The sequence below is a fragment of the Neofelis nebulosa genome, chromosome 9, assembly GCF_028018385.1.
Source record: "Neofelis nebulosa isolate mNeoNeb1 chromosome 9, mNeoNeb1.pri, whole genome shotgun sequence".
NCBI lineage: Eukaryota > Metazoa > Chordata > Mammalia > Carnivora > Felidae > Neofelis > Neofelis nebulosa.
The window spans coordinates 136,791,527-136,805,757 of NC_080790.1; the positions used below are offsets into that span (position 1 = coordinate 136,791,527).

Sequence of the window (14,231 nt, forward strand, 5' to 3'; positions counted from 1 at the left end):
GCTTGGTTCTCTCTTGACTGCGCGTTCTTCCTCCGGGTGCCTCCCACGTTTCCCTTTCTCCTTTGGCCTTCCACTGCCCCCCTTTGGTGTTCCAGGAGAGGCTCTCCTTGTATTTATCCTGCCTGGGTTCGTGGTACTTCGGGCACCTGTGGTGTGATGCCTTTCAAGTTGGACGGTTGTCAACCGTTATCTCTTCAATACTGCTTTTGTTCCATTTTCTCTCCTCGTCTCTCACTGTCACGCGGCTGTTACTGTAGTCTAGAAGTTTCCATGTCGGTGTCCCATACTTCACTGCATTTTCCATCATTCTTTTCCTCATGCTTCCGTCTACGTATTTTTCCTAGCCTTTCATCTAGTTCGTTAATCGCTTTTTCATCTAACTAATCTGATTTGAAGCCTGCTTAAAGAACCATGAAGTTCTTGACTTCAGTTAAAGTTCTAGTATATCCCTTAGGGTTTGTTTTAGTTTCCCTTTTCTCTGCTGAAATTGTTAGTCTGGGTTCGGGTTTTTGGTTTTTAAATTTTACTTATTTCCTTTAATCTCCACACCCGGCATAAGGCTCCAACTCACGACCCCGACGTCAGGAGTTGCGTGCCCTCCCGGCAGAGCCGGCCAGGGGCCCCTGGGTTTTTGTTTTCTCAAATGGGCTAGACATGGTTATTTTCAAGTCCATTTTTAATAACATAACGCAGTGCAAAGCGTTATGGATTATTGGAGTTGGGTAATGGATTCTACTTTTGTGAGTGAGAATTTTCATAATAAAACTTAAAAATAAGCATGTCTGATAACCAATCCATTCTCCAGATGACCTTCTCTTCATTGTCTTGATTGTCGATCACAGTGACTTATCCCCTCTTATGCACAGCATTTTTTAAATTGCATTCCAGACATTGTTTATTACAGTTTTATAAATAATTTGAGGCTCTAGTTCAGGGTCAGCAAACTTACGACCCAGGAGCCAAATCCAGTCACACCAGTTCGTGTACATACTGTTCATGGCCGCTCCTGCGCTACAGCGGGAAAGGTGACGAGACCGTGACCAGCAGAACCGCAAACATCGGCCTTTGACAGAAAAAGTTCACCGGCTCCTGCTCTACGTGTTTTCCGCCAGACTCACAAATCCAGTCCCTGCTTCCGCCTTCTGCTGCCTTCACCCCAAACCTAGGACTCTGGACCTGGGTGACGGCTTACAGTTTCACAGCCTCCCTGCAGTGTCACCTCGTCTTACCTTTGCGCGTATGATTCCAGCTCCCTGAGCACACGTACTGTAGAACACGCCTGTAGGTGTCCCGCTTATCTCGTAACGTGTCAGTCACACTGTTTTCTCGTTGTGGGAGCGCTCCCTGAACACGGTCACTTGGTCTCTGTTTTGCCAACTTGCCACTTGCTGCAGTGCTCTGTCCTCCGTTCTGCCAGATTCTACGACGGTTTACCTGCGCCTTGCCCTAGCCTGAGTCCTTGAAGGCTTTATTTCTCGGGCCTAACACGGATTGGCCCTCTGGGTGTGTTTTTGAGGGCATGACAGGAAAGGTGTCCTGCTCCTCTCGTCTTGCGCTCCAGAGCTCATTGCTTCCTCTTTAGAGGGGCACCTGGCTCTCTGAATTGGGCCCTTCTTTTCCTCTGTCTCCACGGTCTTCATCCACTCCTATTCACCCCAGACACACGACTTCCAACTGAAAAGCATTCTGTCGTTGGACCTGTGTTCATTTGTTAGCCTTTTAGGAAATGGCGCCTGTCTTCGTCCCTCTCACTGTCCGTCCCGTCAGACCTCAAATCCAGGAGACATCCTTGAGTCCTCCTTCATTTTTACGCTTTATATTCAATCCATCTGTAAGTCTTGTTTGTTCTTGGTCTTAAAATACATTCATATCTTTACACTGCCCTTCATATCGTCTTAATTTGATAGTATCAATTGGATGGTCTTATTTTTCTTTAAAAATCTTTAGTGGCTTCCTATTACCCTGAGAATAATAACTAGAAACTTCACTGTGATTTTTATCCCTTTTTCCTCTGTCACTGCACTGTGGCCACGGCCCTTTCCAAACACCTGTTCTCTCCTGCCTCAGGGCCCTTGCACTTCCTGTTTTCCCCTTTTTGAAATGTTTTCTTCTTTCCCAATTTTCACATGGCTAGATCTTCTCACGTGTTAGGGTTTATCCGAGAGGTTTTTCCTACCGTCCGATCCCAAATTACCACTTCAATCACTGTCACCACACGATGGTTTGATATCTTCATAGTAAGTAAAAATCTTTAATCGTTCATCTATTTATCTACCTATTTATTGTCAGCTCCTACCACACCAGTAGAAGTTCTGTGAGAGGAGAAACCTCATCTGAAAAGATCACAAGTGTATCCCCAGTGCCTAGCCCATAGTACTTGCTGAGTAAAAAGTTGTTCTTTAATTGCAGGATTTCTGTAATTGTGTACTCTTACTGGCTTCTGCCCCATTATTCCACTGGAACCCCTGTTGGAGAGTTGAACGTCAGCTTGTGAGTAGCCAGATAGGAGCTACAGGTTGCTTTTTATTGTATTCGTTCTCTCTAGAAGTATCTGGCATTGTCTCGATACCCTTTTCTTTTTCCTGCAAAGCCTCTGGCGTCCCAGGACACAGCTCTGATTCTCCTCCTCCCCACCTCTTGGGGTAGTCTTCTGTTTTGTTTCTCAGCCTCAGTGTCCGGATTCTGTCGGGCGCCGCGGGCGTAAGGGCTCAGTCCCACCAGGCCGCGGGCACTTCCCACGCCAGCTGCAAGTTGTGAGCGCCCACACTTCTGCCCGACGTGGCCATCACCTCGAGAGTTCCCACGACCGCCCCCGCTTCAGGTCGGATAATTTGCCAGGACTGTTCACAGAACTCAGGAACACGCTTTACTTACGTCTACTGGTTTAGTATAAAGGACACAAACGAACGGCCAGATGAAGAGGTGCATAGGGCTGGAAGGGCCTCAAGCATAGGAGCTTCTTGTCCCATAACGTTGGGATACGCCACTAACCCAGCGGCTCTTCGAACCCAGTCGTTAAGGCGTTTTTACAGGGGTCTGATTACTAGATGTGATTCATTGAATCGCTGGGCACCGGTGATTAGCTCCACCTGCAGCCCCTCACAGCTCCCCCAAGGTTGCGGGATGAGACTGAAAGTTCCGGCACTCTAGTCAGTATTTGGTCTTCGTGGCAGCCGGCGCCTCCCTCCCCGGTCCCGGGACAGTGTCGGAGCCGCCAGGAGTCACCTCCTGAGAACTGAAGACACTCCTGTCACTTCAGAAATTCCAAGAGATTTAGGGTATTTGTATCAGAACCTGATGACAAAGACCAGATGTATGTTTCTCATTATACCTCATTCGCCTGCGCCTCATTGGCATCCCAGAAAGGGGGAAAAGAATGGAACAAAAGAAGTAATTCAAAAGATAAAGGGCAAGAACTTTCCAAGATTGATGAAAGTGACCAATATGTAAATACAAAAATATCTCTAAACTCTAACCAGGATAAATACAAAACAAACCGTAGCCTAGATACGCTGTAGGCTGCTCAAACTGCTCAAAACCAAAGAGCAGATCTTAAAAGCGATCAGAGGGGGTATTGAAAAAACACAATCTATGTGGGAGAACGGCGATAAGAGTTACAACCGACTTCTCAACAGAAACACAAGAGGACGGAAGACAGTAGTGTGGCATCTTCAGGTTGGGGGGTGCAGAGGGGGACCTGCCAAGCAAAAATTGTACATCCGGCAAAACTTTTTCTCAAAACTAAAGGTGAAATAAAGACATTTTCAGCCCAGACCCGGGCCAGAAGAAATGCTGAAAGAAATTCTAAAAAGACTACTGGCTTTAAAAATAACAATGACTATATTTATTTATAACATAAGAAGTGTAAGGCAGCAGGAATACAGTAGGTGGGAGGGGGATTCGTTGAATTACACCACCCTAGATCATGAGCTGTTCGTCAAATAGCAGATTATGTGGAAATGCGCCAAAATTTGCAGTCACATTATAAGCTCTCGAGAAACCGTTGAATAAATGGTCACACAAAAAGAAAGCTAGAAATTCCATACAAGAGAAAAAAACGAGAATGAAAAAAAAAGTGATTTATCCAAAAGAAGGCAGAAAAGGAGCGAAGAGACAAATGCCAAAATGGGAAATACGGCCAGCCGTCTAAATGATTGCGTTAAATGTCAGTTTTCTCGTTCCTCGCATTTATATATTTTCTAGATGCCACAGAGCGTTCTACATTTCTGCGTACACTGTCGTGTTTGTAAGTATGACCTCTGTGACAGTGTGGCAGTTTTGACCGTCTTTGGGCCTTCTTTTTTCTCTTTGTGTTGGCTAGACGCTCCGGCTGGATGTTGGGTAGTAGCGGTGAGGGCGGGCATCCACGCCTCGTCCGTAGAGCGTGGCCACGGTTGGAATGGATGTGGACCAGCCAGAGCTTGATGCGTTGCTGGTGGGAGTGCACGCGATGCACCTGCTTTGAGGGACTCTCTTTTCATAGCAGGTAAACCTGCATCTACCCTGTGACTCCACAGATCCCCTCTTAGGTAGTTACCCAAGAGAAGTTGACGTACATCCCTCCAGAAAGACCTGTGCAAGAGGTCTTATTCATAGAAGCCAAAAACTTGATATTTGGAGAATATCCCAAATATCCCTCAACAGGAGAATGGAGAGAGTGGTGTATCCAGCAGCGGAATACCATACAGCAATAAAGAATTAACTACCACATAATATAGATGGATTTCAAAATCACCGTTAAATGAAAGAAACTAGACAGAACAGAGTGTGTTTTATGATTTCACTGATAGATCCAAAAACAATCAAAACTAATCTGTGAAGTTGAAGTCACAGTGGTTTGTGTGGCATGGGTACAAGAACGAACTAAAAATGGGCAGGAGGGAACTTTCTGGGGTGATGGAGGTGTTCTCTGGTTTGGGGCAATAGTGATAAGGGTATATGAACTGTCAAAACTCATTGAACCTAAAACCTGTGCCCTGCTTTTTATTTTACTTATTACTTTATTATTACTTAATTATTACTTATTACTTAATTATACTTCAACAAAATATATATGTTTCTGTATATTTTCAAAGCCCTGTGTTATCGGTACTGAAGTTCTTCCCAGTTTTCAAACGAGAGAACTGAGCAGAGAGAGGTCTGTTGACTTGCTCAGTGATACACAGTTCGTGGCAAAAGCTGGGTGGTCTGGCTTAACGGTCCACACCCTTGCCCGGCGCCCTCATCTCGTACCCTGGCCCGGCAGTTCCCTGTCATGGACTTTATCCTTCAGATAAACTCACATTAGTTCCACACAACAAAGTTAATAATTGTGCAAGGTTAGTCATTGCAGAATTGCTGATCAGTAGGGGTCTGGTTATATGATTTATAGTGCAGTCATTCAATAGAATATGATAGAGGGCAAGAGCCAGCTTGAGAAAAGCTTACATACTTTTCTTAATTAAAAATGTTTTTAATATTTATTTATTTTTGAGAGAGAGAGCACGAGCAGGGGAGGGACAGAGAGAGGGAGACACAGAATCCGAAGCAGGCTCCAGGCTCTGAGCTGTCAGCACAGAGCCCGACATGGGGCTCAAACTCATAAATGGTGAGATCATGATCTGAGCCAAAGTCGGACGCTTAACCGACTGAGCCACCCAGGCGCCCCTGGAAAACCTTATGTGTTTATATTGGATGATCTCCTAGGTGTAGGGTAGAGTGGAGACAAATCAAAGATACGGACTACATGCTACCACCTGTATTAAAAATAAATGAAAGTACAAGGGACACTGTATATACCTGTGCTTGTGGAATCCCGAAGCATTTCTGAAAGGAGACTTAAGAAGCTGTGACATGAGCTTCCAGGGAGAGGAATTGAAGATCTGGGCAGAAGGGGTGGGAGGGAGACGTTCCGGCAGGCACCTGTTCCGTACATCTTGGGTAATGAAGCATATGAGTCTGTATTACCTATTCAAGAAAAATGAATGAATACAATTCCAGTTTGGAAATGACTGAAATAGCTCATCACCCACCTATTTGCCTGAGCTGACAGAAGCCGGCCTCAGACTCCTCAGAGCTGTCCCTCTCCCTCACGACAGTCAATGCCCTGTGGCTTGTGTGTGTCAGCCTCAACGTGTCCCTCCCTTTCCATCGAGCCTACCCTCTCTTTCTCCGGATCATTTCTCTCCCTCCCTTCCTTCCTTGCTTCCGTATTTACTCCCCTGCCCCTTTGCCATTCCTGCCCTTTTTCCCTCCGTCTTATCCGTGCCCTCGCTCTCTGGTGTCCCCCAGGTTTTGCCCTGCGAGCTCCTTAAAAGCAGAAGTCCGTCTCGCTCATGCATGGCTTATTAAAGGCCTGGTATCTGACAGAGGGACCGCAGAGCTCTGTTGCCTGCTTCCAGAATCCACCTGTAAAACAGGTCTGATAACAACATCCCTTCCCCTTCAGGGGCCCCCTCTTGACCTCTAGCTGTCTTTCCCAACCACCATCTGTAAATGACTTGTGATGGTGTGCAGAGGAACATTTTAAGTTTCTGTCAGGTGTCTTACGGTCTTTCAGTCCGTGAAACCAGCGGGCTTTTAATTTTACCAACATTACTGCTTAGACAGACAAGGCAAAGCTAAGAAATAGGAGAGTGAGTTTTCTTTTTTACCGTGGGGCAGAAGTGATGGTGGTGGAGATCTGGCCTTTGGGGAGCTGCTCGCTTACAGGAAACGGGGGGCCTCCCACGGGGTAGACGCTCATCACTATGGAGAGTACAGTGGCTTCTGTCCCCAGCCTACCTGAGCCTTTTCTGTGGTTCCCCATCGGCACATACCACCCCCCCCCCCCCCCCCCCCCGCCCAGCCTAACCATGCAGAACCCCTGGGATTCTTCCCGTACGTTCACAATTTTGTGCTTTTGTTCCTGCTGTTTATCTTTATAGAATGTGACCCCCTTCTCCCTTGGGTCCTGTGTCCCTATCAGCTGGGCAGACTCCGTCCTTAACTTGTGGGTTTAGCCCAGACTTCACCTCTTCTCTGAAGTCCTTGTTAGCGTATTAGTTTCTTGTTGCTTCTCTGACGAGTTACAGCAACCTTAACTGGCTCACGGGAACACAGGTCTGTCATTTTATGGTTCTGAAAGTCGGAAGTCTGACACCTGATTCACTGGCCGAAACTCAGGCTGTTGGCAGAACTGGTTCCTTCCAGAGCCTCTGAGGGAAGACTCTGTTCCCTTGCCTTTTTCAGTTTCTGGTGGCTGCCTTAGTTTGGGGTTCTTTTGCCCATCCGTCTTCAGGACACATTGTCCTGGTCTCTGCCTCCGTCTTCACATCGCCTTCTCCCCTGACCCCGCCTCCTCCAGCACTTAGAAGGACCCTTGTGATTTCATTGGGCCCATCAGGATCATCCAGGATCTTCACCCCATCGCAAGATTCTTAACCACATCTGCAAGATCCCTTCTGCCACGGAAGGTAACATAATCACAGGTTCTGGGATTGGGGTGTGGACATTCTGCGGGGGTAGAAGCATGATTCAGCCTCCCACACCTGGCATCACCGCTTTCCTGGGTAGATTTGGCTTTCCCTTTGTACCCCCACAACTCTGCCCTTCAGGATCTCCCAGAATATCTGCCTTGTAATTATCTGTTCACCTGACCGGTCCTCCCGCCGTGAGCCTCCTGGGGGCAGGGACGGAGGTACACTCATGTGGCCTGCCCAGTATTCCTGCCGTGCGGTAGAAGGCCACGTGTCTGAGGGAGTAGACGACCCAGTGCAAGACAGCATCACAGGGCCGTGCTTCCAAGGACAGGGTCAGGGGCCTGGCCACCTGGCCAAGGATCGTAGCCGTACCACTCACTGGCTATGTCCCCCCATGTCTTGTCTGCAAATTGCTGAGGAAGAGTCAGACCCAACTCAGAGATGCACAGTAAGGACTCAATGGGTCACACGTGTAAAAGTATGAGAATCCCCTGGAGTGCCTGGGTGGCTCAGTCAGTTGAGTATCTGACTCTTGATTTCGGCTCAGGTCATGATCTCACAGTTCACAGGATCGGGCCCCTCACAGAATCTGCTTGGGATTCTCCCCCTCTCTCTGCCCCTCCCCTGCTCGTGCGTGCATGCATGCGTTCTCTCTCTCTCTCTCTCTCTCTCTCTCTCTCTCTCTCTCTCTCTCAAAATAAGTAATCTTTAAAAAAAAAAAAAAAAAAAAAAGGCATGAAAATCCTTGATAGTAAAGAACACTGAACCCTGTCAGGATAGCTAGCTTCATCACTGTTATTGTTGATTTTATTGTTTATGATATGGAAGCTTTTATATTACTGTAAGTTCTTCTTGACAAACTTAGGAAAGAGGAGGCTAAATTGTTACTAAATTTAGTTAGCTTTATGTTTAAAGTAATGTTTTCCTGGGTGCCTGGGTGGCTCAGTCGGTTAAGTGTTCGGTTCGATTTCAGCTCAGGTCATGATCTCACAGTTTGTGCAGTCAAGCCCCCCATCGGGCTCTGTGCTGATAGTGTGGAACCTGCTTGGGATTCTCTCTCTCCTGCTGTCTCTGCCCCTACCCTGTTAGCACATGCTCTCTCTCTCTCTCTCTCTCTCTCTCCATTTCTCCAAAATAAATAAAAACATTAGAAATTTAGAAAAAAATAATAAAGTAGTGTTTTCCTTGGTTTTAAATATTTTTTCAAAAGTTGTTAAAATGACAAAAGTATAGAAAGCCCTAAGGGATTTGCTTAGGGTGACAGCGGACCTGTGGAGCAAACCATCCACACTGTGCAGTGACTGCCAAGAAGGAAGAACCACGCGGGGGGGTCGTAACCCTTAGACCTTGTCAGCCTAAGAGACACTAGTGTTTGAAGGAGCGGTTAGAGACAGTCCTGACCGCAGAGCCCACTTAAGTAACTGAACTTATGGATACTCAGAGACTTCCGGCTCTTTGAAGCCACGCTAACAGGAGACGCACGTGCCCTTCCATCCACTTAATCCTCACCGAGCACCCATCAAGTGCCTTGCGCCTTCCACAGCTCTTTCCGAGACCCCCGGTGTGTCCGCTAGAGGAACTGCTAAGTTTCATGTACCTCAGGTTTCTCATGTCTCAATCTTGGCGCATCAGTGGCCTTTCTATGACTATACCCGGAGATCCGAGCATTGTTTGCGTGAAATTTAGAGTCGGCTAAGACATATTGAGTTGCTCATCCTTCAGAGGCACCACATAGCATCATAGGGATGAGCCTCCCACGTGCCATTCCAAGAAAGGGGCTGGCAGTCAAAAGAGCTATGGGAATGTGGTGGCGGGCACGCCCGTGTGCCGAGAGCGCTAACCAAGTCTACTCCAGTTAAAGGCACTTTTGAGATACCTCGTGGCAAGTATTCTCATTGGGAACACGTACTCCGACCAAAGATCACGACTACTTGGTGTGCAGAGAAGTCGTATTTTTAGAATGTCATGAAAAATGGAGAAGTATATGAAAGGCATTCTAGCTTTAGGAAATAATGCTAGTGGGGATTTTAGATTAAAGAGGTAATAAGATCTGCCTAGCAGAGTGAAGAGAGATGGTTTAGTAGTGAAAAATAAGGTTATCAGACAAGTAAATGGCAGGCTGGAAAATAAAAATGTATCATTTGGATGGCAGGAAGCCGTTGCCTGTTTTTCAAAAAGCAAGATACTGAAGTTATCAGACCGTCCGCATCATTTCACTTGAAGGCGAGAGGAGCGATCCTGCAGCGTGAGTGGCGATGGGAGGGACAAATTGTCGTAGTCCTGCTCCAAGATTAGGGTCCAATTTGGGAATTTATCTCGGGGGTTAAGGTTCAAGTATAGATCAAATATAAAATGAAGAACCAGACAGTTCTGCAAAACCGGATGCAAGTAACAAAGGGCAAAGAGCAGTTGCCGACCAGTCCGTGTCCTGTGGAGGCAGACACGGTGTTCCGATGGAGCACGCCGAGTTTGGTGCTGTTGCGCGGCATGTGGAGTAAGCCCTGTGTTCCCTGTACGTGTGACACGGTGGTGAAGTATCTGGGTCGTTTACGGTTCGGCGAGGCTTGATCACATGTACAAAAGTGCTGTCGTCAACAGAGAAAAATGTGAATCTTGGGGAGGGGTTCGTTGGGGTGAGTCATGCAGGAGACCTTCTGCCCCAGGGCCAGCCCGGGGCTCCGCCGGGGTCACTTGGGGGAGACACGGGCGACACCCCCCCCCACCCCCCGGGCCTGGCCCTAGTCCGGGTGTTACCGCTGCGTAGACTAATCAAACCCAAAGGCTGAAGAGGAAGAACTAGCTCTCACAGGTGTGATAGGCCAAGATTTCAGACCGTCACAAATCAACAGAGATGCCCGTTGTAATGAAGAGGCCCTTGGGGGGCTCCGGGGAAGAGAGGAGAGGTGGGGGAGAGCTCCCGACTCCACACATGAAGCAGCAGCAGAAAGAGCCCGTAGAGAGCCACCGCTTTCTCCTCGGCAGGACCCCAGAGGTCCCAGTAAAGGAGGGCACCGTAATTCTTCGCGACGACCCCCCCAGGATTGCCTGTTTGCTGGCACAGAGCTGAGCGCCTGTGGCTGAGCAGGAGTGGGCAGGGAGGACTTCCCGGGCAGAGTCAGCCCTGCGCTGTCGAGCCTCATGCCCCCCGTCCGCGAGGGCGCTCACCTGGCTGCGCTTGAAGGGCCGGGGTCCCCTGTAATTTCAGCTCTCCCCGCACTTCCGAAGTGCTGGGCCAGGATGCCCTGGTCCTGGTGAAGTGATGGATGGCAGAGTGGCTTATGGCAACACGGTAAATACTTTGTCCGAAATCTAGGGGGGAGGTGAGGAAGGTACCCCCGTTACAGAGAAGGAACTACAACGAGGCCCCTGAACTGGGTTTACATTTTCCTCAGGGGACTCAGACATTGCACAGGCAAATTAAAACAAAAAACAACCCGCAAACAGGCCAGTCAGACGTGGCGCACAGATAGGTAGTAGGCGTCCTGGAGACAAGCAGGGTGGGGTGCAGTTTGCAGGGCGGAAGCTGCCTGGTTTCGGGGCACTGCGCGGGCTTCTGGGATCATTGACAATTGAGCTGAGGTGGGAAGAGGAAGGACTCTAGCCATGGGTCAGCTGGGGGAAGAGTACTGCAGGAAAAGGGGCCGCCAGTGTGAAGGCAGAAGCAGGAACGGTTGGAAGGATCTGAGACGGGGAGCAGAAGACCACGTGGCTGCAGCGGCCCGGACAGGATGTGCCAGATCGGGCGACAGAAAAGACCTCTCTGACGCCGCCGAGGCGAGAAAGACGGAAGTCACGGCCAGTGTGAGCGGCAGTGTGTTTATTCTCAAGTTGGGAGGGTTGACTGGGGAACACTTTGGGGGACTGAGGGCTTATGACCTTTGTTGTCTCTGAGAAGGCCGAACCAAGCTGCTGCCCGAAAGGGAGTGGAGCGGGGGTGGAGGGGACTGGAAAGTAGTCACAGCAAATCACGGGGAGTAATTAGGAGTAATTGCCATGTGGAACGAGAGGCCACAGAGGTGGCGCAGCTCTAAAAGGACAGTCTCCACACTGGTCCACGCAGCTCTGAGGCTCTCCTCCAGCAAGGCGGTCCCTCCCCCCAACCCCCCGCCCCCCGCCGGAGGGGACCAGGTGCAGGGGCCGCTTGGGGCCCTCGGCCCTTCCCTGCTTCCGCCTGTACCACAACCTTTGTTTCGCCCACGGAGATACAAGGTTAAGTTGGGAGTGGATTTGGGTGCTCCTCGTGGATTGGTGTCAGCATATGGGAGCCTTAGGGGCCCTGACTGGCAGCACGCAGGCCTGGAAAGGCACCGGGCAGCGTGACTTGACTTGGCTGCGCCAGACTGTCACGGCACTTACTGGCCTCCCGGGGAAAGGGAGCCCCTCCTTCCGGTGACTGGCTTCAGCTTTTCTGGTGCTAGCCAGGCGGGGAGTTCGGTACCTCTCCGTGGGCGTCCGTGTGGGTGAGCGGGCGCGTGTGCTTGTGGACGTGTGCCTGCACTCACGGACATTAGAACCAAACGCAATTACCTTTGTGACCAGGGGGCTGGGTCTCTGGCCCCGGTTCACCCCCTCCCTCTCCTCTGGGATTTGGCACATTCAACTTGGTGCCCGTGGCCGGGGATGCAGCTGCGCGTCTGTCTGGTCCATTCGAGAATGGTCCGCGCCCCACACTAGCTAGAGATGGATCGGGGGAGAGAACAGGAAAAACCACTCCCTGATTTGTAAGTCACACGAAGCCACAGTCGAACTCTGATAGGCCGATGTCATTCCTGTGTGCTGGTTCGAAGGACAGCAGCAGAGCCAGAGCAGTGAGAAAGCCGGGGACTGTGAAGGCAGACCCCAGACCTTGCTTGCACTGGTTAGGGAATCCCGGGTTGCCTCGGCTGGAGGGGAGGGAGCAGCTCTGGGCCCGGAGATGATAGTCACACGAGACTCATTCAGAGTGGAAGGCCAGGTAACCTCCCCAGCCACCCTCTCTTCTCTGGGGCCCTCCACTTCCGGTTGACTTCTGAGGCCCGTCCCATCCATCCACTCCTTTAGTTCCTTGAATCTCATCCACATCAGCCCCCTCCCTCCATCTCCTGCCTCTGGCCCCCTGGTATAACTCCCCCCCCCCCCCACTGTCTCTCCTAAGACAGACGTCAAAGGATGCCCTAAGAGGGTCTTCCCAAAGGGTGCTTGCTCAGACACTGTCGCTATGTCAGAGTTCGTTTCTTTGATTCTCTCTTGTCTTCAGACTGTAAGGGGCAGGGGTTGTAACTCAGCGCCGCCTGCACCCCCCAGCACACTGGGGATTGTAAGTATGTTCAGTGATAACAAAGACAGTAGACCAAAGGGGTGTGATGAACTAAGCATTAACTTGTTTGTTGCAGATGTGATCCAGGCCTCAAGGGCAGGCTCTGGAGCTGCTGTGGGCTAGGAAGTCATATGTGCTTTGAAATGTCCGCTCCTTGAATGCCCAGCATCTGGTGGGCCTGGGGTGCTGGGGGCCAGTGAGGAAACTCGACCTTCTGGTGCGCCATCAGTGGGTGTTCGCGATGAATGAGACGCCGCATTCGCGCTGTCGAGCCCTTGCCAATGTGCTCGCTTCTCATAAGAAAAAGCCCGGAGACTTTTCTGGGTGGTCGAGACAGAAGGACAGATGAGATTCCTACAGACACGAAGAACAAGAAGCCAGCAGATGTGGCCGCAAGAAGACCTAAGTTGAGCTTGCAGAGCTCAGTTGACTCGCCAGAGCTCCGTGTAGACAAGAAGGAGGTGTGTCAAGAGTGACGACCGTGGGGAGCTGGGAGAGTGGTCTCGGGTCAGACAGGAAGTTGGATTTAATCTGTCAGATTCTTATGTTGCATCGCAGCTGCCATTTTATGTGTCTTTCACCTGTCTGAGTAGTGAACCCGTGTATTCGTTAAAGGAGAAATCGTTGGCGGATGGGTTGAACTTTGGGGAATTCTGATTCTGGAATGAAACATTCCCTTTTAATTGTTGCGTATACCTTTCTCGTCTTTTTGTCTCCTTGAAGCATATTTCTTCTCTTGCTCTTTGAGCGGCCAAAATGGATGTGTTGGGTGCATTGGTTCTGTTCACAGGCCTCTTGGATGCCTGTTGTCACTCTTAAATGTAACACCACAGCCGTAATTGATGGAGAGTTGAGCTGTAAGCTTTTAGGACTAATTGCAGAGTCTAAACTAAAACATTTCCTGGAGCTGCCTTTAAATAATAATGATAATACCTTGTATGGGTGTAGTGCTTTACAATTTACAAAGCACTTCCCCATGCCTCATAGCATTTAATCTTCACAAGAAACACTGCTTTTTGAATGCTCAGATCTTTCCTAAGTGAGAGATCACGTCGCACATCCTGATTTAATCATGGTGGGTCGTCAGAAGTTTTTGATACGATAACCATTTATCGAGCACCGTCTATGCATAAAGCACTTTACTAAGGATACCAAGGGGTAAATTTCCAGTAAATAAATATCCAGTAAATAGTACCTGTCCAATAAATGTGATCTTGCTTCCTCATCACAGTCACTATTCCAGAGGCTGCTTGCTAAACCATAAACTGATACAAATATTGCCAGGCATTCATTGTATTAGAGTTTAAGTTTTTAAAACTAAGGATTCTGATACTTCTCTAAACTCAGTGATTCTTCAGAACGTCATTCTATGGATTTCAGCTTGCACTTTCTTAAAGAACTTGCACAATTAACTTGAATCTCAAAAAGTATTTCAGACATCCTGTGTATTTGAAAATGCCTAGCCATCGCATTCATGTCCTGATTAAGATGATTAG

General features: G+C 49.1%; 1 protein-coding gene across 3 annotated transcripts in view; it reads left to right on the top strand.

The window, feature by feature from the left end:
- The window catches only part of RAB22A (RAB22A, member RAS oncogene family), a 55,286-nt gene that overhangs the window by 19,294 nt on the left and 21,761 nt on the right, over positions 1-14,231 (top strand). The window lies entirely within an intron of this gene.